We start from the raw sequence: 22,132 nt of genomic DNA, 5'->3' as shown, positions 1-22,132 counted from the left end.
ATTTCAGAATGGTAACCCTGTCAAGCACGTGGGGTACCCTAGTACGTAGTTCCTAGAGTAGTCAGGCAATCTCTGTAGGTAGTTCGTACCACGTGTGCCCTGTATTAATGTTCGGGCTCCTGAGGCTAAGCGGCGCTGGTTGTGCAAGCATCCAGGAATAGGTTGTCGCGTGGTGCTCTGGCCTCCGCACCTACCCCTTCCAGCGGCTGCCTTGACGGCGTATTCTCTTTTAAAGATCTCCGCTAAAGAGATCCTTCGGGGGCCTCTTTTCTCTCTCCCTTCTTCCCCCTTTCCCTCCCTCTACCACTACTCTCTCCTTTGACCTCTATTTTTCTCCTAACCCTTCATCGTACTTCTCCTCTTTCTTGCTTATTTGGGTGACATACATGCGCCCATTACCCAGGAACAGTGTCCTCTTTGATACAGCCAACACCAGTTGCTATCCACGTTTCACCTCCATGTCAAAGACAGTCTTTATATTCTACCAATTAGTTAAGATTATTTACATTGTACATACATATAAAAGGGAGGGAAGGAAGTTATGAAGTGGATTCTGTTATTGTCTGTAGTCCTTAAGTGGTCCAATTACGCAAGGCTCACGAATAGCACTGTTCGATTGTGCTTTGTTCGCATTCACTTATCTAATTTCATAGCAGCAATCAGCAGCAGTTGGGTTATATAAAGTGTCATAGTGCAAAACACATTCCTAGTCACAACAATTCATACACAATCCATACCGTTATAAAATGTCATAGTGCAATGTAGTTCCAGCCACATTTACTACCGAATAATTGTGCCTACAGATTGCATAATGGCACATAAAACTATGTAGGATCGGCTTTCTATGTGGCCCCTTCTCATTGTGTGGCAAGAAATCATTATCAGAGCACTTGTAGAGCATGATACTGGGTCCCGTGATGTATGTGTAGTAGCATATGAGCTATCAACAACTCCAACATCGCTACCTGCTCTACTGAGGTTTGGTGCAGCGGCCAGAGTGGCTGACTCCGGCTCACAGCAGGCACGGCTCCAGGATTTTTTATTTGGGTGGGCCATGGGTGCATTTGTTTGGGCCACTGCGGGCTCGATTTGTCGCATGTATGTCTAGGCAGGCCTGCTTCAGGGCCGTCCTTTATCTCTTCTTAGTCTTACAAGGCCTAGTAAAACGCACTCTTTTCCAAATCTCTTTCTAAATATTATCACTCTCAAAAAGTGTGTTTTCCATGTAATGTTCCTTTGATGGGAAGAGGAGGTTTCTGAGGTGTGAGTATCAGGAAAGTGATACTTCTCGGGCTCCCTCTGTGTGAGCCTTTAGGGAGAATCCCTCTTCATTACTACCTCCACTTGACCCCGGACTCTGCAACGCACTCCCTTACAGGCTTGATTATCCACTACTCCTCTCCAGTGCACCTTATCTCACTGCTGACCTTGGGCCCAAGCCCCATATCAGGCACCATCGGGCTCTACTTTCATTTTTCCTGGTAAAAACATTAGTAAAATCACCTTCAAACTTAAAACATTGAATATAGCAGTAAATATAATTAGCACACACTTTAAAGTATGTTCCACTGTAGCCCTTATGACCCAACTTCTATTTAAATAAATAAAAACAGAAAGGCCATGAAAGGGCCGGCTTCAGCGCTGATGCAAAAGTCTTTTTTGGTGCAGCACCAACAGTGCCCCTCATCCCTCCATGCCCCCCCCTATTGACCTCCTCCTCGGATTTCCTCACTGCCACCCTCCACCAGTGACCCTCATCTCTCCCTAGCTCCCCCTCCACCCCATGACCTCTTCCTCAGATTCCCTCACTGCCACCCTCCAACAGTGCCCCTCATCTTTACATAGCCCCACTCTCATATGCATTTCATTTGCTGTATAGCGCTACTCATATCAGTGTAGTGTGTGTCAGTACTGTAGGAGAGTAGGGTCTGCTTCTCATGGTTACCCCGACTTTTTGCTGATGTTTCACTGTTTTTCGACTTTAGTCTGGCTGGGGCCCTGCTATCCCGGACCCCAGCCTAGCTGCTTCCTCTCTAAATTAATTTCCAGTACCTTAGGTACACTCCAGATTGGATTATGGGGTGCCATTATAAGTCTCTAGTATATGGTATACTATGTACCCAGGGCTTAGGTACCCCAGAGGCCTAGCAGGGGCTGAAGCATGTATTATGCCACCCCTGGGAAGCCTTCCAAAATGACACCACAGGACTGCTACTGCAGCCTGAGTGAGGTGGTGCATGCACCCCTTACTGAGATATAGGTTCACTATATCTCACCCTATCACTGCACATATAAACCTATCAGTCACCCCTATGGCAGGCCTTATCAATGCTGAAAGCAGGGTACTTGGTTTTGTGTGAGAGGGTGCCTATGCATGAGCTGAGCCCTTCTGCAGCCTTTGGAATCTATCCTCCTGGGTTGTCTGTGATGCAGCCTGACCATATACTCTTAAGTGCATTATAACCTTGCGGTAAATGCTCACTTTGGCATGGCTGCATGAAAACATGTTGTGTTTGGTGTCAAACACCTTGGAATCATACCCCCACACCAGTAACTGGTATAGGAGTAGTATACCACCCTTCTAGAGGGAGAGACATGACAGCACCGGTATATCTGGTACCAGCTTACGGAGCCCTGGCATCACAAAATGGATGCTGCTAGCCACAGACACGAGTCTGGCCTCCTGCTGCTGACCGAAACTCTGGACAATAGGTTTCCTGTCACAGGGAGATGTCACCACCTTTCAGACGGGCTTTAGTGTATTGGGGCTGGGTGGGTGCCCTCCAAGAGTGCTTTGAAGTCTGCATTGGGGAACATTTGGTGTCCCTGTGCATAGTTCAGTTCAAACCGGTCACAGGGGCTGTGCTCTGGCGCGGAACTGGACAAAAGAAATGGGTGTAGCCACCCCTCTTTCCAAACCCTCCCATAGGTGGGTCCCCAGAGTTAGTCCAACCCCTTTCTTGGGTATAAAGAAGAAACCCCTGTCCTTAGGACTTTAGATTATACGTGGATGAAACTCTGCTACAGAAATCCCAGAATTTTGACGTTCTAGATGGCTGAAGAATCTCCCTTGGAGTAAAGGAGTTACTCCCCTGCTTGGCAGGCACCAAAGACGCATCTGACCAGGCTGCATTTCCGAAGATCCTGAGGACTCCAAAGAGTTTTGCAACACAGGAGGTGGGTTTCCGCGGTCATAGAGGTAGAACAGTGCCCACAGCAAGTCTGAGGCCCGTATCCCTCGTGGCGACTGTGCAACCTGAGCCCCTGGCCACAGTGTCACTTTGCAGCCACACACACTTCCCGGCATCCCCGAGGCTGTGCATTGGACTATGTGTAGTCCAGACCCCGAGCAGCGATTCCACTGAAGATAACCAGCCTGCCCACTCTGAGTGTCCCGTGGGCTGGTTTCCAGTGTTTCCTCTTGAGGTACCTTTGCGATCCCTTGTCCATCAACTTGTGGGTCCCTGAGAAGGCAACTTTGATTTTCCTTGGGCTTCCCTGGTTGCTCCAGATGTGCCCTGACTCTCCATTGCTTGGTGAGTCCCCCGAACCTTGCTGGTCCACACAGAAGCCATTGTTCTTTTTCTGCATGGGTTGCTTTGCCAAGGCTTGTTGTTTCAAATCCGGGCACCGACGTTGGAGCACTCAACATCCTTCGTGGGACAGCTCGAATCCAGCTCCTGATTACTGTTGATGCATCTTGGTCCTTGTGCAGAAGAGTCAAGTTTCCCTTCATCTCACCTGAAGCACCCGACATCGGTGGGCATTCGTCTATGGTGTCCCTGGTCATTGGCTAGTGACCCAGACTCCGTCCCCTCTGCTTTTAGGTTCTTCACATCTTCAATCAGGCTTGGATCTCTTTGGACACTTCTCCTCTTCCGGCAGCAGCAATTTGCAGCAAATCGCCATTGAAAACGATGACACAACCCGACATCATTTGACACCTTTGCACCCGGCTTCCCTGGGTTAGGTAACACGAGTACTCTGGTGCTCCCATGGGTGTTGGCCCTAGAACCACCTAAGTCCAAAAGGGTTTGTTCCTAGTCCACCTCTAAGTGTCCTTAAACTTTAAGTTTCCAACCGCGACTTTCCCCATAGAAGCTAATGGCGCTCCCGGCTGTGTTCTCACACTGCACGCATCCCCCGTGGGTTCCCTGTTTCACTACCTCAGGTGGTTCCGTGGGGTCCCAGCGATTCTACAGGCTCTAGGCCTTGTGTCTAGTCAAGTCGTGGGTCTTATACCACTCTTTTAGTATATGGTTTGGTCCCCCCTGGGGGCTATCGTAAACTGTGCTATTTACTGTTGATATTTTACTTGTAACTTGTGTACTTCTACCTCTAGCCTCATAAAGAGACTAGTGGGGGTGTTTTAGAATACATACCTATATTTTATATATACCTGGTGTGGATCTCTTTTCATTTGGTCATTCAAGAGATTTTAGACTGGTAAAACAAGCTGCTTTATATTCCTTCAAGACTTAGCCTGAAGGCTGCTCTCCATAGCTACCACTAGGGTAGCTTTCAATAAACGTTGCCTTTAACTTAACATCAATAAGGGGTTGTTTGGACTGGTGCAAGGTGCCCACTATAACTAGTGGACAGCATATACCAGGCCAACTTCTCACAAGTACTTTACACCACACACACATTATACAGAGACAATCAATCATACAAGTATGTAAATCAGTCTACAGGGAATATCACATAAGCCAATGAGGATTACAAGGTGTATGAATCATGTCATCCATACTGGTGGGCAGTATATTTTAAGAGGGTTTGGTCTCGATAAACACAACCTTAGGATTTAAAGAGTATTCCAAGGGGGTCAGCTTTATTAATAAAAATGTACATCTGCCCAAATGATACTAATTTTAGCAACATTAGAATAATGAAAGACTGGGGAAGTTCTAACTATATCACAAAAAAAGAGAAGTTCTAACTATACCATTCATGTTTGTATGCAGCTCTTTGATGGCAGTTCATTGGTCACTGTCCTATGTTAGGGTTGTAGCTTCTGAACTGCAAGTAACACAAGGATCTCTGTGACAAGGGCAGTAACCCACTGAGCTATCCATATAAAAACAGTTCATCTGCATTTAAAAACTACTAACAGACAAATGATTACTCTCCATCAGGATCATTAATCACCAGCGTTATCTGGGCATTTGTATTGCCTTATTGTTGTCCTGCATCAGCCATGATAATGATAAAAACTGTTTAAATAATGTGCACACGAAGTATGTGCCCTGCTGGGCCTGTGCAGATTTTAAAAAGAAAAACAAATAGAAACACATTCTCTTACCTACTCCATTGGTCAAACTTTGTGTCACAGCCTGATGTGATGAGGAGCTGCAGGTGTCAGGAAAGGTGAATACGAATAAACAAACTTCTTTTCTCCTGGCTGCATAGAAAAAGAAATATCCACGCAGCAGAACAGTAGGCAAAGGTTACCTTTGTCAAAGAAAAGATTTGTCACCTTTGCCATGTGGAGATGAACGGGTGAAAAAAAAAACAAAGCCTCATTAACATGTAAATGTTCTTTTAAAGACCTGTGAAGTACTCGGGTGAGGCTGCGGTGTATGCCCGGGAAGCTGTCTCAGCCCGGGCTGACACACACGACACGTGTGTTGCGCGTCTGCCTACAAGCCCTCACTGCGAGGGCCAAGGTTCCTGTTTGGGTGGGCCAGGCTCATGTTTGGGTGGGCCAGGCTCATGTTTGGGTGGGCCTGGTCTACCTGGCCCACCCGCTAGAACCGGGCTTGGCTCACAGTTTGATTCCCGGCGCCAGCGGCTGCTCAGCTAAGCATCATGTGGCAAAAGCTCACTTAATCTCCCCGACAGCGCCTTGAAACCCTTATGGCGTGATATGTTCGCGCTTTACAATTATCAATTACTGAGGATATGATTTATCCCAAAGTGTTCTGTATATATGGACCGCTTTTTGTATATATAGATGACAATAACCCTGCCGTGTCCTGAGCTCTTGTATTTTTCAACATGATATCTACAAAGTGCGAGAGGTCATTACGTGCAAGTTCAGCAAAAATGTATTCATTCTCCAACTGATGTACGACATTATCATATATTTGTGCAAATAGGCTTTCTAAAGTATCATTGTGTGCTGAAAAATCTAGTTCATAGTGGCGATGACCAGTCTTTCAAATGCTCATCAACTTATGGACACTCAAAATGACAGTTCCAATGTTCAAAAGTGTGTTCAGCCCTTCAAGGAGTTTAACTCAATCACATGTCGACTGAGTGAAGATAAGCAACCTTGATGTTCATAAAAATGTTTCTAGTCCCTTTCACATGACCATTAGACGTGCGTGTCCCCCTGGAGTTTACTCAGTATATGTGTGTGTGTGTGTGCGTGTATATATATATATATATATATATATATATATATATATATTCACTGAAAAAACCATAGGTTTCACACCAGTTATAGTGTTATTCTGGTAGATATGCTGGCCAAGGCCCCTAACAAATCGCAGGCTTTGTTCAAGGCGGTCGATAATCTAGCTAACCCGCCTTGTACTGTGCCGGCTATCTCCGTCTCCCAGGAATTGTGTGATGCCGTGGCCTCTGCGTTTGAGGATAAGATTAAGAAAATCTTGAGTGGACTGCAGACGGGTGGCCTGCCTACATCTACCCTGCCTCCTTCTGCAGAACCCCCTCCTACGGAGACTCAGCTGTCCTGCTTTCCTTGTCCTTCCTTGGAGGAGTTTTGTGTCCTGGCAAATGGTGTGTCCTCAGGATCGCCATTGGATCCTATGCCTCATAAGATCTGGAAGGCATTCCAAACAGAGCTGTTTCCTCCGCTCCATGCCATCTGCTGCCAGTCACTGAACACAGCAACAGTGCCAGATAGTTGGAAGATGGCAATTGTTACACCACTGCTTAAAAAGGCCTCTCTGGACCCTTTAAGCCCGGCCAACTATAGGCCTATCTCGCTCCTTCCTTTTATTATAAAGGTGGTAGAGAAGTGGGTCACAAAAATACTGTCCAACTTTCTGGAAAGCAACTCCGGCCTGGATACATCACAGTTCGGCTTTAGGCCAGCTCACGGCACGGAGACTGCGCTGGTTACCGTGTTGGACGATCTTCGAACGCGTGTCGACATGGGAAAGTCAGCATTTCTAGTGCTGCTTGACATGTCGGCCGCGTTCGACACGGTAAACCATGCAGTATTACTGGACCGCCTCCGGAGTGCAGGAGTCACTGATCTGGCTCTGAGATGGATAACATCTTATCTCAGTGACAGACAGCAGGCAGTGGCATTACCACCTTTTCGCTCCGCCATGCAGCTTGTGACTCAGGGTGTCCCCCAGGGATCGGCGATCAGCCCGATCTTGTTTAATCTATACTTACGCCCCCTGGTTGCCCTGGTAAAGTCATTCGGCATATCTGTCATCAATTATGCCGATGACACCCAATTGATATTTTCATTTGAGGGTACCAGGGCAATATCGAGTGACACTTTCCATCGCTGCATGTCGGCCACTGCGGAATGGCTACGAGCCAACTCGCTCCAATTTAACGGCTCCAAAACAGAGGTCCTTCATTGCTCTTTAGACCGAACTCCCCGCCCGCTTCCGGACGATTTTTGGCCGACATCTATTCCAGGTACGGTGGAGGCGGCTAAATCGGCCCGAAATCTGGGAGTCCTATTCGAACCCAATCTGCAGCTTGATGCCTCGGTGAATAGAACTATAGCGGGCTGTATGGGCTTACTTCGTGCCCTACGCAAGATCCTACCGCTTCTTCCTGAGGAGGTAAGGGCAGAAGTAGTGCGCAGTTCTATTCTCAGTCGATTAGATTACTGCAATGCACTACTTTTGGGAGCCCCAAAAACACTGATCCTAAAGCTGCAGAGGGTTCAAAATATGGCAGCAAAACTGGCCCTCGCTCTGCCTCTTCTTCGGGTGCTCTAGCAGACCTTCACTGGTTGCCCATCCAAGAGAGAATTTGTTTCAAGGCTCTCTGTCTTGTCTTTAAGGCTTTGCATGGACAGGGGCCGACTTCGCTTCAAAACCTCTTCTCTTGGTATTGCGCTGCCAGACCTTTAAGATCTGCCTCTGCTTTCCTAGTTACAGTGCCTAGGGTCAATAGAGTGAGGATGGGCGGCAGTGCGTTTAGTTTCGTGGCTGCCACACTCTGGAACACTCTTCCGCTGGCGCTGAGGTGCTCACAAGATTTTACCCCTTTTAAAAAGAACCTCAAAACTTTTCTGTTCCCTAAACTTAGGTAGTGACAGTTCGCCAGCAGGATAGTTGCAGTCTCAGCGCCAGGATACCCTTGGGGTGACAGTCGCGCTTAATAAGTACATAAATAAATAAATAAATATAGTTAGGAATTAGCATTTAAAAAACCTATTAAATTCACTGAAAAAACCATAGGTTTCACACCAGTTATAGTTAGGAATTAGCATTTAAAAAAACCTATTAAATTCACTGAAAAAACCATAGGTTTTACACCAGTTATAGTTAGCTGGAAGTTTTACTCGCATAAAACCATTGAAATTCCCACGTTATAGTTAGTTGGACTCACTATAACTTGCGCGTGCAATGCACTGCTGATGACGTCACATATTACATCACTCATGACATGGTCAGTGGCATCACTCATGACATCACTGATGACACCATCCAGTGAATGTGTGTCTTTCTGAAAATTAAATATGTTTTATATATGTATATGTAAAAGTTGATGGAAGAATAAATGTTTAAATAAGTGTTTAAATGGATTTTTTTTAAATTGATTGGTTAACTAGCTTATTAGGTGTATCTTAGTGAATACATATATTAGTGAGTAATGTTTAAATATTTAAGTATATGTATTAGTGTTTCACTTTGTGTATAAGTGGCTGCATGGGTTGGTGAGTAGCTACATGTGTATGTATATGGGTTATTAGATGTTTTTCTTAGTATCAGTATGAGTGTTTGTATGGTTTGGTGGGGGTATTACTTAGCACATAGATGCATGAATGACTGACTCTCTGTTTGTATGTGTTTTGAAGACAGCATATGTGCAGGACTGTATGGGTGGATGAGTGTGTATATGTGTGTGTTACTGAGTGAATGACTGTCTCACTAGCGTCTTTATCAGTAACTACATATGTTTTAATCTAATATATGTGAATATTGATGAATATAACTGAGTATATGTGAGGTGAGAGTGAGGGATTCTAAGAGTTCTTGTTTAAATTAGTATGTGTTTCTATAAGTGATTGTTTAAGAGAGTAAGTATGTGTAAGTTTCCTTAGAAGTAAAGTGGTAGTGTGTGTATACCTGTATATGCAAATAAATGGATGTTGAATAGTTAATTTGCATGTGTGAGTATGTGTGTGAGTAACTTTTGGATGACTGTCGGTGTGTAACAGGATGTATAGGTGTATCACTACATATGATGAGTCAGTATATGTATGAGTGATTATATTGCACTGTTGGTGAATGAGTGCATGTGTATATAGATGGTGGAATAATTGAATTGGTTGTTGTAAGTGGTATGGCAATCTCCATTTTTTTGTAAATTTTAGTTTCTATTTTTGAATATTTGTTTCAAGGGTTACATTACAGTGAAAGGAGGTCTGTCACTCTGTCACAAGGATGGTGTCATCAGTGATGTCATGAGTGATGTCACTGACCATGTCATGAGTGATGTAATATGTGACGTCATCAGCAGTGCATTGCACGCGCAAGTTATAGTGAGTCCAACTAACTATAACGTGGGAATTTCAATGGTTTTATGCGAGTAAAACTTCCAGCTAACTATAACTGGTGTAAAACCTATGCTTTTTCAGTGAATTTAATAGGTTTTTTAAATGCTAATTCCTAACTATAACTGGTGTGAAACCTATGGTTTTTTCAGTGAATTTAATAGGTTTTTTAAATGCTAATTCCTAACTATAACTGGTGTGAAACCTATGGTTTTTTCAGTGAATTTCATAGTTTTTTTTAATGCTAATTCCTAACTATAACTGGTGTGAAACCTATGGTTTTTTCAGTGAATTATAGTTATAAAAAATAATAAATTTTAAAGCGAATTGTATATTGTATAATTATATCATTTTTTTAAAAAAATTTCGCCCCGGGGCGCTCCCGGGGCGCGTACCGGTGAACGCACGGGTAAGCGCAATGTTACGGCGCGCCCCGGGGCGCGTACAGGTGAGCGTCCCGATAACGCTATTGCCGCGAACGAAAACATCGTGACGTATCGCGTAGCCGCCACGCCTTGCGTCATAAAACACGTATCGCGTAGCCGCGAGATGCGTCTTATGACGCACCGCGTAAGCGCACCCGGAAGCGCATACGATCATGCAACGTAAGCGCCCCGATGCGCTTACGATACACACCCCGGGACGCGCCCCAGGGCGCGTAGCGTAAGCGCGTCAAGCCATGTGACTTTAAAATAACACTTTTCATTGGTTCAGAACTTTTTTTTTCCAAATTGTGAAAAACCCACCCATTTCTCTCACTATTGCTTTGTACTTGGAGAGAGCAAGAGCTGTTCTGTGTACTGTCTTCATCTCCTACTTTCCTGATCTACAGCAATGGCTACAAGGGAATCATCCAGCAGTGATTCCGACGGATTTTTGCATGAGGACCCTCCTCACCAGAAGAAAAAGAACCATTTCATCTGGAAATTCTATGACATCCCTGAAGGACAAAAAAAAGTCAATGCTGCAAAAGTAACCTGCAAAATATGTGGCAGTACTTTATCCAGAGGCAATCCTCTAAAAAAATATAGCTTCGGAAATGCCAATTTAATCAGGCATGTCAAAAGAAGACACCCAAACAACTTTGCCAGGGAGAGTGTCAGGTAGCTGGCACGGAATTTACCCACAGATGACGGCAGCACCTCCACTGGTGGAGCAACACCTTCGGGAAGAATGGTCCCTAACATACAGCCGGTGTTTGCAGGCATCAAATTTCTGTGCACGCAGTGTGACGAACTGCTCTGCTATGGGGAGCAGAGTGTTGAACTCATTGCCATAAAGAAACAGGAACATCGCTGCCCTGCCAGTCCCTAAATTTTCACATTTTTTTGCTCCTGTTGAGCAGTTTTGGAATCCCTGTTTTTGTTTTTCCCCTGAAAAAAATCCAAAAAAAATATAAAATCGTTTTAAAAAGTCTAAAAAAATATAAAACAAAAAAAACAAAAAAAAAGTTCTTTTCAGAACTACCTCCAATTTATAAAAAATGCTATTTTTAAAAAAAAAAAGTCTGTCATTTTTTATCTCCATTGTACGCTCCCCGGTGCGTGTACCGGGTGCTTTTTTTTTTTAGCCGCGGGACCCTTTTATGGCCCCCACATGAAACCTAAGGGGTCAGGGGGGGTGTACCCTGCCCCCTTTTGCTCATTTCCCCCTTTGATTTTTGCCACCTCTTGTGTTTTAATCCTACCGAGAAAAACAAAACAGGCTTTGGCTGATAAACAGTAAGGCTAAGCCAAAATTACAAGAAAAACAAAAGAAGGGCCAATACTGAACCTGTTATTCAACGTAATTAATAACAGTCCCACTACGAATAAAACATACCGGTCCGTGATTTTACTAACGTCACTAGTTGTTTTATTTCTTTAACACTAGTATGCATTCAATTTTTGATTTTTAGAACACTTTTTTTTGCATGTACAAATTTTTCAAAAAACAACACAATGGGTTTACATATATACAATATTTATATAAAGCACATCCTACCAAACACATTCATACATCTCACATTCCTATGTACACAAAAAACAATATAAACTCCTGTCAAAAAAGTATCTACAAGTTGCTACACGAATAGAATGAATTACATGAATTATGCAGCTATTTGAATTCAATGCAACGAGAATTAACTTCACTAATTCTCAAATTCAGAGTGGTATTAAATGGAATTTGACAAGAGAGTACTGTCCAACTTAAGGCAAGTCAGGTCGGTCGACGCGTTTCGAACTCCTACATTTTATGGAGTTCTCATCAGGACCAGAACGTTTTCTTTGCACTGTGGTCACACCATTTAGACCAACATATTTCCACAAAAACGATCTTCAAACGAATAGTGGCACTTTGTAAATGAAGGGCAGGGCACCTGAGCGGGGCTGCTTCAGGTAAAGCCTGCGTCGCTGATTATTCAATAGCGCAGTAAGCCGTTTTCAATCGGAACATTCGCGTTGGACGCCAGTTAGTTGAGACGTGCAGGAAACCTAGTCCTTCAGCTGTGTTTACTAAGGTCTGAAGCGACCATCCTACCGAGACACAAGATGGCGGCCGCTGCGGACTGTTTCGAATGTTTACAGACACCCGAGAACCAATCAGCTTGCCGTGCGCAAGTCGCGTGGCGCGCCCGGAGCGCTCCCCGGTATGCGTACCGGGGCGCGGCTCTAGATATATAAATTTTTTTGAACCTAAATTACTCAAAATCCCCTGGAGCACATATCTTGAGAAATAGCAAAGGCACATCGGGCTACCAGTCCCTACAATTTTGCCAAGTTTGGTGAAAATCCATTCAGCCGTTCGAGCTAAAAGTGCGACAGACCACCCTATGGAAATTAACATGGGGAAAACACGTTTTGGGACCCCCTTTTATCTCGACCCCCGCTTGACGAATGCCCCCCAAACTTTCAGGGAAGGAGCGGAGCACCGCGAGGCAAAGTTGCTGAAAAATTCAGGCTGATTCCTCAACCGGCCCCAAAGTTATTCCAAATAGAATGTTGCGATTTCCCTATGGAAATCGATCCTAACTATAACTACCTACTGGCGACTGCCAGTAGGTATGTATGTATGTATGTATTGGTACTCTTTTATAGCGCATGTCTGTCACCCAACGGGTATCCTGGCGCTTTGACTAGAAGGAACCTGCTTCGCACCATGCTGACTTATAAGAACTAACGTGACCCAACCTTAGGAAAGAGATGTGTTTTTAAATTTTTCTTAAAGGAATTGAGATCGTTCATGCTTCTCAGTCCTAGCGGAAGAGCGTTCCATAGCCTGGCTGCCGTAAAGCTGAAAGATCGGCCGCCCAGCCGCGATCTCAAAACTTTAGGCACCACAGCAAGGTAATCAGAAGCCGAACGAAGGGATCTGGACGGAGTGTACCAATGGAACATATTCTGTAGTGGCACTGGGCCTTGTCCATGAAGAGCCCTGAATACAATACATAAAGATTTAAAATCTATCCGCTGAAGGACCGGTAACCAGTGAAGGTCCCTTAGTGCCTGAGATGAAGAGTCAAGGCGGCGACGAGCAAGCGCTAATTTGGCTGCGAGATTCTGCACCCGTTGCAGTTTTCCTATCAAAGTAGATGGTGCTCCAAGAAATAGAGCATTACAGTAGTCCAAGCGACTTACAATAATGCTCCTCACCACCTCTGGCCTGCTGTCCATGGGAAGCATCGGAAGGACCTTTCTCAGCATACGAAGCAGTCCCATACAAGTGCTCACTGTTTTATTAACGGCTGCATCCAGTTGGAGGTTAGACCCAAACATCACACCCAGATTACGGACCGAGGTGGCAGACACAGTCGTGCTCTGGAAGGAAGGCGGCCAAAAATCCGGCGGGAGAGGTCTAGGGACGCGATCAGTAGTGCAGTGTAAGACTTCTGTCTTAGAGCTGTTAAACTGCAGCGAATTCTGATTCAGCCAGTCCGCAGTTGCGAGCATACAATGGTGGAAGGTGTCTAACGCCACTGCTTCCTTGCCCTCAAGCGAGAAGACAAGTTGAGTGTCATCCGCGTAATTCGTCACCGCTATGCCGAAGGATCTAATCAACGCAACCAAGGGCCGCAGGTACAGGTGGAAGAGGATAGGGCTGATGGCCGACCCTTGTGGAACACCTTGCTCCACTCTTCTGATGTTAGATTTGAAAGGTGGCAATGACACTACCTGATGACGATTTCCAATGTATGATGTCAGCCACTTCAGGGCATGGCCTGTCACCCCTACTTCCTCTAATCTTTTAATCAGAATTGCATGACTGACTGTGTCGAACGCGGCCGACATATCGAGCAGCACTAAAAAGGCTGCTCTTCCATGGTCGGCTCGCGTCCTGAGATCGTCTAGCACAGTCACCAACGCTGATTCCGTCCCGTGGGCCGGTCTAAACCCGAATTGAACCTCATCCAAGCAGGACCCGGTCTCCAGGTACTTAGACAGATGTTTTGTAACCCACTTTTCCAGAATCTTTATTGGAAACGGGAGCAGGGAGATAGGTCGATAATTTGCTGGGCAAGCCGGGTCCAAGGTGTCCTTTTTAAGAAGAGGGGATACCACCGCTAATTTCCAGCAATCTGGTACCCGTGCTGAAACCAGGGACTGATCACAGATGGCAAACAGCGGGGGGAAAAGTTCTTCCCGGACCAGCTTCCAGTGTTTATGTGGAAGCGGGTCCAAAGGTGATCCCGACGACACGCTGTGAGCCAAGGAACAGAATTCCTCAAAAGTTGGAGAAGGAAAACAGTCCAACCTGGCAAAGCTGGGAGTTATTTCTATAGTAGGCCCGGGATGCGTTTTGTTACATCCTTGAGGATTACCGCTAGATGTAACGCCAAGATTGTTCAAAATGGCTACGATTTTGTCCTCAAAGGCCTGTGCCAGTGAGTCGCACAGAGACTGAGATGCGGAGATAGCATTGGCCGCGGTAGCAGGGCATGACAGGTCCTTCACCATCTTAAACAAGGTCTGTGATTTGTTTACTGCCACCCGCAAAGACTCTTCCAAAAACCTGGCCTTCGCACATTTGATCTGTGCTTTATAGATGGACAGGGCCTGTTTGTAGAGAGCCTGATCGGAGTCCAGGTAGTTCTTTCTCCAAGTACGCTCGGCCCGCTTACATTGGAGTTTAAGTTGAAGCAACTCCTCGGAAAACCATGGCATAGCCGGAGTAGGCCTGTTTCTGATTTTCCGTAAAGGGGCCAAGGAGTCTAGGGAGGACACGATCCGTTGGTTAAGCCTTTCGTAGCTCAAGTCTACGTTTTCCTCTAAGGTGAAACCCTCTGAGAGTAGTGAAGGTAGAGGGGACTGACTCAAGAGTTTTGACCATTGTCTGGTACTTTTAACCCCACCTGAATTCCTATTTCTCCCCTGCCCCACCTTGGGCATAAGAGAGAAATGCACCAGCGCATGGTCCGTCCAGCACTGGGGCAGGATGTTCCGTACAGTTACGTACTCTGGATCTGCGAAAACTAGGTCCAGTATATGGCCCTTTAAGTGGGTATGGGTGAGGACCAGCTGCTGCAGCTGAATACTCAGGCAGGTCTGGGTCAGGTCTGTGAGCGCAGTCTCTCCAGAACCGCCTAACCAGAGATTGAAATCTCCCAGTACCATTAACCTTGAGTGCGAGGTGGATAGATCAAGGATTAGCTCAATCAGCCCTGTCACGGCCGAAAAAGGGCTAGATGGAGGTCTATAGCAGAGCAGACCGGTAAATAGAGCGCCCCCCTGCCCATTCAGAGAGAAGGCTAGTAGTTCACAACCAGGAATGGTCTTGATGTCAATCAGGGATAGATCTATTGATTCTCTGAAAATTAAGCCCAGTCTTCCCCCTCTAGCACCAATCCGAGGGATGTGCCTGATTTTATATCCAGAGGGGCAGGCCAAGCCCAGCTCCACTGCACAGTCCGTGCTCGTCCATGTCTCTGTCATGAGTAGAATATCTAACTCATGGCAGTCAATTATGAAGGCAATATCTCCGTGATGTGAACACAGCGACCTCACGTTTAGAAGGCCGCAGCTAAACGAGTCTGTCTGCTTCCCCGCTGCCACTGCTAGTCCTCTTAGCGAGGAACTGGTGTTAATTCATAGGAGTTCATCTCGAGTGTAGGTGATAGTCCCCTGAGATGGTAATCCAGGGGGACCGGCCCCCGGCGCATCCATTGCGCGAACGGGCGCAAACGGGCTTACCTCTGGCGCACCTCCGGCGCCCCTGCGGCGCACCCGCTGCGCACCGTCGCTGCGCGCCTGTCTAGCAGCCATCTTAAAAAGCCAAGGCTAAGAGATCACGTGGGTCCTGGCAGGGCGAGTGGCTCTCCCTCACCCAAGATGGCGCTCCGTGAGGAAATCCTTCTCCCCAATCCAAGATGGCGCTCTGAAACCGGCGCGATGATTACACAGTGCCCCCGAGTCCCTTCTACCCCACGAAGTGTGGGTGTGCAGGAATTAAATGCGGGTAAGAGCTCCCTGTAATTCCCTCTAAGCGGCGCAGGCAAAAGAAATGTAGAAAGAGCGGGCGCTCGGCGCAAAGCAAAGGAATAACAATTTTAAAATATTAAAATGCAAGAAGAGCGTTTTACACGCAGCGCGTGTGCTGGAAGCTTATAGTCTGCCTGAGCGAGGTAGGAGGTCCTACTTTTATTACCTCCTCCTCCAATGCGTGGGTCCTGGCAGGGCGAGTGGCTCTCCCTCACCCAAGATGGCGCTCCGTGAGGAAATCCTTCTCCCCAATCCAAGATGGCGCTCTGAAACTGGCGCGATGATTACACAGTGCCCCCGAGTCCCTTCTACCCCACGAAGTGTGGGTGTGCAGGAATTAAATGCGGGTAAGAGCTCCCTGTAATTCCCTCTAAGCGCGCAGGCAAAAGAAATATATATATATATATATATATATATATATATATATATATATATATATATATATATATGTGTCCCCCACACCCTGAATAGTGATGTACAGCCTAAACTACAAAAGCCTCTTGAATAATATGAAATTAAAAAAAGGCAAAAACAGGACACGTTTGATTTGCGCATTCAAGTTTCAGCGCTTGGATGAGCACTCTTCCCACTCCACCTCTCATGTCTGTCTTTCCCTCACCTTTCTTAAAAACACAGAGAAGCCATTGCTGACTGATCAGCTTAAGTGACCTTGAGGCCCAGGCTATGCACGTCACTCAACTGCCCCTACGGGCCACCGCGAAGGTCAAAGACTGCGTGCCTGGGCTCCCTTTTATGTGATACCTACATGCCTTATCTTTACTTAATGGATCCATGAGGGCCCATCAAACCATGTTAAAACATGTAAATAAATATAAACACGTAAACAGAGCCTTTGTGTCACTGAGGCCTGATCACAGACCCAGGACTCAGTCGAGCAATGTAGTCTGAGCTCTGGCATTCCTCAGACGGGGGTCTTCTTTCACTCGGGTATTACCTTGCAGGGTGAAGCCCGGGGAACGCACTCAGCTGTTCCTCGGATTAGAAGTCGAATTCCCTTTTTCCTTTGACCAGGCCTCTGCTAATGCACAGCGACGCGCTCCTTTTAACAGAGCCACCACCATTCACCAAGTGAACGCCTACGGAAAAACAAATACCATGAGAAGGTGTAGGACTTGTAAAAATGGGAAACTGCCTGAAGTGTTCTGTGTGTGCTGCAGGGCTAGTGTTGTCTCTGTACTTTGCAGATTGTTCTTTCCTCCTCGAGACCAGCCAACTCACATGGTGCCACAGTGTGACACACGATATCGACTTCTTTCTCGCGGTCACCCAGGGATGAGCCGATATCACATGGCAGTAGGGAGCGAGGGCTGGAAACCACTGCACAGGGTGGATTTCCAACTCCTACAGGGGGGATCTGAATGCCCATTAAGGCGACTGAAAACACCAAAGGACCTCAACGAAGCTTTTTTTTTTTTACCAGGAGGGGAAGTGGGCAGAAGTGCCTCCCAGATAATTCTTGGCACGAGGCCGATCCCACTCAAAGACCCCACCGCACATAGTGAAATATTTGTTTAAGTCGGCAGCTCTACTCGTCTGTGGAGCCGCACTCCATGGTTTGGTTGTCAGTTTCCTTCGATCATAAATGGCTCCCCGGCGCCCCTCCTTTCGACCACAAATGATGACAATTGTGACATGTGCAGTGCTATTCATGTCCAATGTCAGTCTGATGTGCATGATGGACAGCGAACCACCTCGCACACTGAGGTAATTTGTTCTACTAATTTGAAAAGGAGGCGAATTACCGGCACTTTGAACATTTTGTAGAGTTAGTTCAGGTTTTATGGAAATTCAACATTTTGATGAATTTCAAATACTGTACAAAATATTCCCATCACTGTCAATTGGCTTCAGCTACATACTGGCAGTCTTCATTACAGTGGATTCTCCTTTTACTTGTGACAGCCCTTACTTTGAGAATCTGTCCATGTCTAGGGGACAGGCATGCCAAGTCACATTTTACACTTAGGCACATATTTTAGCTCCTCCTCTTGCTTGCAGGATACATGGAAATCCATTCTTGCAATGTTTATGCAGCATTGCACTGGTCAGAAACTTTAAGCAAAGCCCAGTGTGAGAGGTAGGGAATTCAGAACTGTAATGAATAGGAGTGAGAAACCGATATTGAAGAGCATCGATAAGTAACTGCAGCTCTACTACTACTTACCTCTTCCTTTTCTTAAAAACAAGATTTGTATTAGAATTCTTCAGAGCAATAAAATACATCAAGTATTCATGTAGCCATCGCTCATTGCATTCAGAAAATGTCCAGTCATATTTCACTTTAACAGTACCAGAGCGTCCTACCCAAAATAAAATCCACAATAAATAACTTGCATTGGATCTCAAGCAAGCACAGGTTATCATACAAATATATCCACCTCATTTATTAGAGTTTTCCATATAGACGATACCAGTATCAAACCCTCTTCACAGGTACATTTTAATAAACTTCATAGCATCTGGATTATTGCTCTTCATATTACATCCAAAACACATGTCAATTATTATCTTACTCACATATTAGCCAAACTCCCACCTTCTGGTGCATCCGGTGGTCATAAAGTCGTTGGTCACAGTCATGATTTCCCTGTTCTAGGGAGATTATCAACTCTGTCTGGAAATCTATAGTTCTCGCTGTTGGGCGGAGAGTGCTAAACGTTTTATCTCTGCTTCTTTCACTCCCAAAACTATGAGCTGAAGCTGTTCCAACTCTCCTGGCTGGTCTTTACCATGATCTCCTCATCGCATAAATGTGAAATCGGGCATCTCCTCGGGCTCTGACTTTCTTCCTTTGGGCATCTTGTGCCCCCTGCTAGCTTCCTTTGGGCATCTCATGAGGCCCCGACTTTCTTCCTTTGGGTATCTCCTGGGCCCCCTGCTTGCTTCCTTTGTGCATCTCCTCTGGTGTCCTGACTGTCTTCCTTTGGGCATCTCCTGCGCCCCCTGCTTGCTTCCTTCCGGCATCTCTTCGGGCCCAGACTCTCTTCTTTTGGGCATCTCCTCTGGCCCCAACTTTCTTCCTTTGGGCATCTCCTGGGCCATCTGCTTGCTTCCTTTGAGCATCTCCTGGGCCCCCTGCTTGCTTCTTTTGAGTATCTCCTGGGCCCCCTGCCTGCTTCCTTCCGGCATCCGCTTGGGCACCGACTTTCTTCCTATGGGCATCTCCTGGGACCCCTGCTTGCTTCCCTTTGGCATCTCCTCTGGTCCTGACTTTCTTCCTATGGGCAACTCCTGGGCCCCCTGCTTGCTTCCTTTGGGCATCTCATGGGCCCCCTGCTTGCTTCCTTCCAGTACCCCCTTGGGCCCCGACTCTCTTCTTTTGGGCATCTCCTCTGGCCCGACTTTCTTCCTTTGGGCATCTCCTGGGCCCCCTGCTTGCTTCCTTTGGGCATCTCCTGCGCCCCCTGCTTGCTTCCTTCCAGTACCCCCTTGGGCCCCGACTCTCTTCTTTTGGGCATCTCCTCTGGCCCGACTTTCTTCCTTTGGGCATCTCCTGGGCCCCCTGCTTGCTTCCTTTGGGCATCTCCTGCGCCCCCTGCTTGCTTCCTTCCAGTACCCCCTTGGGCCCCGACTCTCTTCTTGTGGGCATCTCCTCTGGCCCGACTTTCTTCCTTTGGGCATCTCCTGGGCCCCCTGCTTGCTTCCTTTGAGTATCTCCTGGGCCCCCTGCTTGCTTCCTTTGGGCATCTCCTGGGCCCCCTGCTTGCTTCCTTCCAGTACCCTCTTGGGCCCCGACTCTCTTCTTTTGGGCATCTCCTCTGGCCCGACTTTCTTCCTTTGGGCATCTCCTGGCCCCCCTGCTAGGTTCCTTTGGGCATCTCCTGGGCCCCCTGCTTGCTTCCTTTTGGCATCTCCTCAGGTCCTGGCTTTATTCTTATGGGTATCTCCTGGGCCCCCTGCTTTCTTCCTTTGAGTATCTCCTGGGCCCCTTGCCTGCTTCCTTCCGGCATCCCCTTGGGCCCGACTCTCTTCTTTTGGGCATCTCCCCAGGCCCAACTTTCTTCCTATGGGCATCTCCTGGGCCCCCTGCATGCTTCCTTTGAGTATCTCCTGGGCCCCCTGCTTGCTTCCTGCTTGCTTCCTTTGAGTATCTCCTGGGGCCCCTGTTTGCTTCCTTTGAGTATCTCCTGGGGCCCCTGCTTGGTTCCTTTGGCATCTCCTGGGCACCCTGCTTGCTTCCTTCCGGTACCCCCTAGGGCCTCAACTCTCTTCTTTTGGGCATCTCCTCTGGCCCCGAATTTCTTTCTTTGGGCATCTCCTGGGTTCCCTGCTTGCTTCCTTTGGGCATCTCTTGGGCCCCCTGCTTGCTTCCTTTGAGTATCTCCTGGGCCCCCTGCTTGCTTCCTTCCGGTACCCCCTTGGGCCCGACTCTCTTCTTTTGGGCATCTCCTCTGCTCCAGACTTTCTTCCTTTGGGCATCTCTGGGCCCCTGCTTGCTGACTTTGGGCATCTCCTGGGCCCCCTACTTGCTTCCTTTAGGCATCTCCTGGGCCCCCTGCTTGCTTCCTTTGGGCATCTCCTGGGGCCCCTGCTTTCTTCCTTTGAGTATCTCCTGGGCCCCCTGCTTGCTTCTTTTGGGCATCTTCTCTGGCCCCGACTTTCTTTCTTTAGGCATCTCCTCGGGACCCTGCTTTCTTCCTTTGAGTATCTCCTGGGCCCCCTGCTTGCTTCCTTTGGGCATCTCCTCGGGCCCGACTCTCTTCTTTTGGGCATCTCCTCTGGCCCCGACTTTCTATCTTTGGGCATCTCCTGGGCCTCCTGCTTGCTTCCTTTGGGCATCTCATCGGGCCCGACTTTCTTTCTTTGGGCATCTCCTCGGCCCCTGCGTCCCTTCTTCTGTGAAGCTATACTTTCGCTGCCAGTCCATTTCTGAGCCTTTTTGCACCAATGTCTTTGCAAGGAAGGATGTGTTACTTTTCACTCCATGGCTTCGGCTCTTTTAGCCCTGGTACTTGGCCCCTGCTTTCCGCTTCTGCAGTCATGGTAAGAGACCCACCAGGCAACGCTCCTAGAAAGGAACCACCACGGGGGCGGTCCCACACCATAGGATAAAACCCTGCCTCATCATTCCCACATCACCGGCAACTGGCTGATGTATTCTTATAAATTCTGTTGAGCTTTCTCAGGGTTACTTAGATGCATGAGTTTTGCAGTCCATGGCATTACTTCACGCTCCGTCATTCTTCTGTAAATTTGTTGTGAAAGTTGTATCTAAATCTTGAGCAGGGTATTCTCTGCCTCAGCCTATGTCAATGCTTCTCTCTTGCAGCGCAGCCTACAATACTGTGCACAGATGCAGGATTCTAGTCCATCATTGTGTTAGGTGTGGCTACAAATATGACCAAATCAATACATTTGCATTCCACTCATTCCTTTGTAGGCCATGGCATGCCCAGGAGACAGGTCACCAGTTTCCATAAATTAGATCTACTAGTTATGTAGATTTATTACTCTACAAACATTTTCCAAAATAGTCCCAGGTTTGGGCTAGTTCAAACCATATAGAAAAAAAGGCAGTGTCTGCTGTACTTTTGGCACATGCATAAGATAAGTTTGCATTATATGGAGTCTCTCTTGAGTTTGGTAGTTAAATTGAGACGATTAACTCCTGTTCCTGAACATATGCGCCGTGTATTTCTTAGTCCAGTTGCAGTCTTCGTTTGAAAATTCTAGTCCCTAGTCTCACTCCCATTTATCTCTTGAGTAGTCAAGAACAGCATCGCTCTTGCAACCTCTAGGTTTGGTATGTTCGCATTTCCAGGATCATTGTAGGCTGGTAGAACGGCGGGCATGCATTAAAAGCTGCCCTAACGGTAGAGTTCTTCAATTAACTTGATATAAATTCCAGTGTCCTAGTCTTGCCCCTAGCCAGGTCTCGTCAGTTAGCGGTAGTCCTTTAATCTTTTTCACTTAAAATGAAGTTGCACCAGACAGGCAG

Source organism: Lissotriton helveticus, chromosome 11 (genome assembly GCF_964261635.1).
Source record: "Lissotriton helveticus chromosome 11, aLisHel1.1, whole genome shotgun sequence".
NCBI classification, from domain to species: Eukaryota; Metazoa; Chordata; class Amphibia; order Caudata; family Salamandridae; genus Lissotriton; species Lissotriton helveticus.
This window is presented reverse-complemented; position numbering follows the sequence as displayed.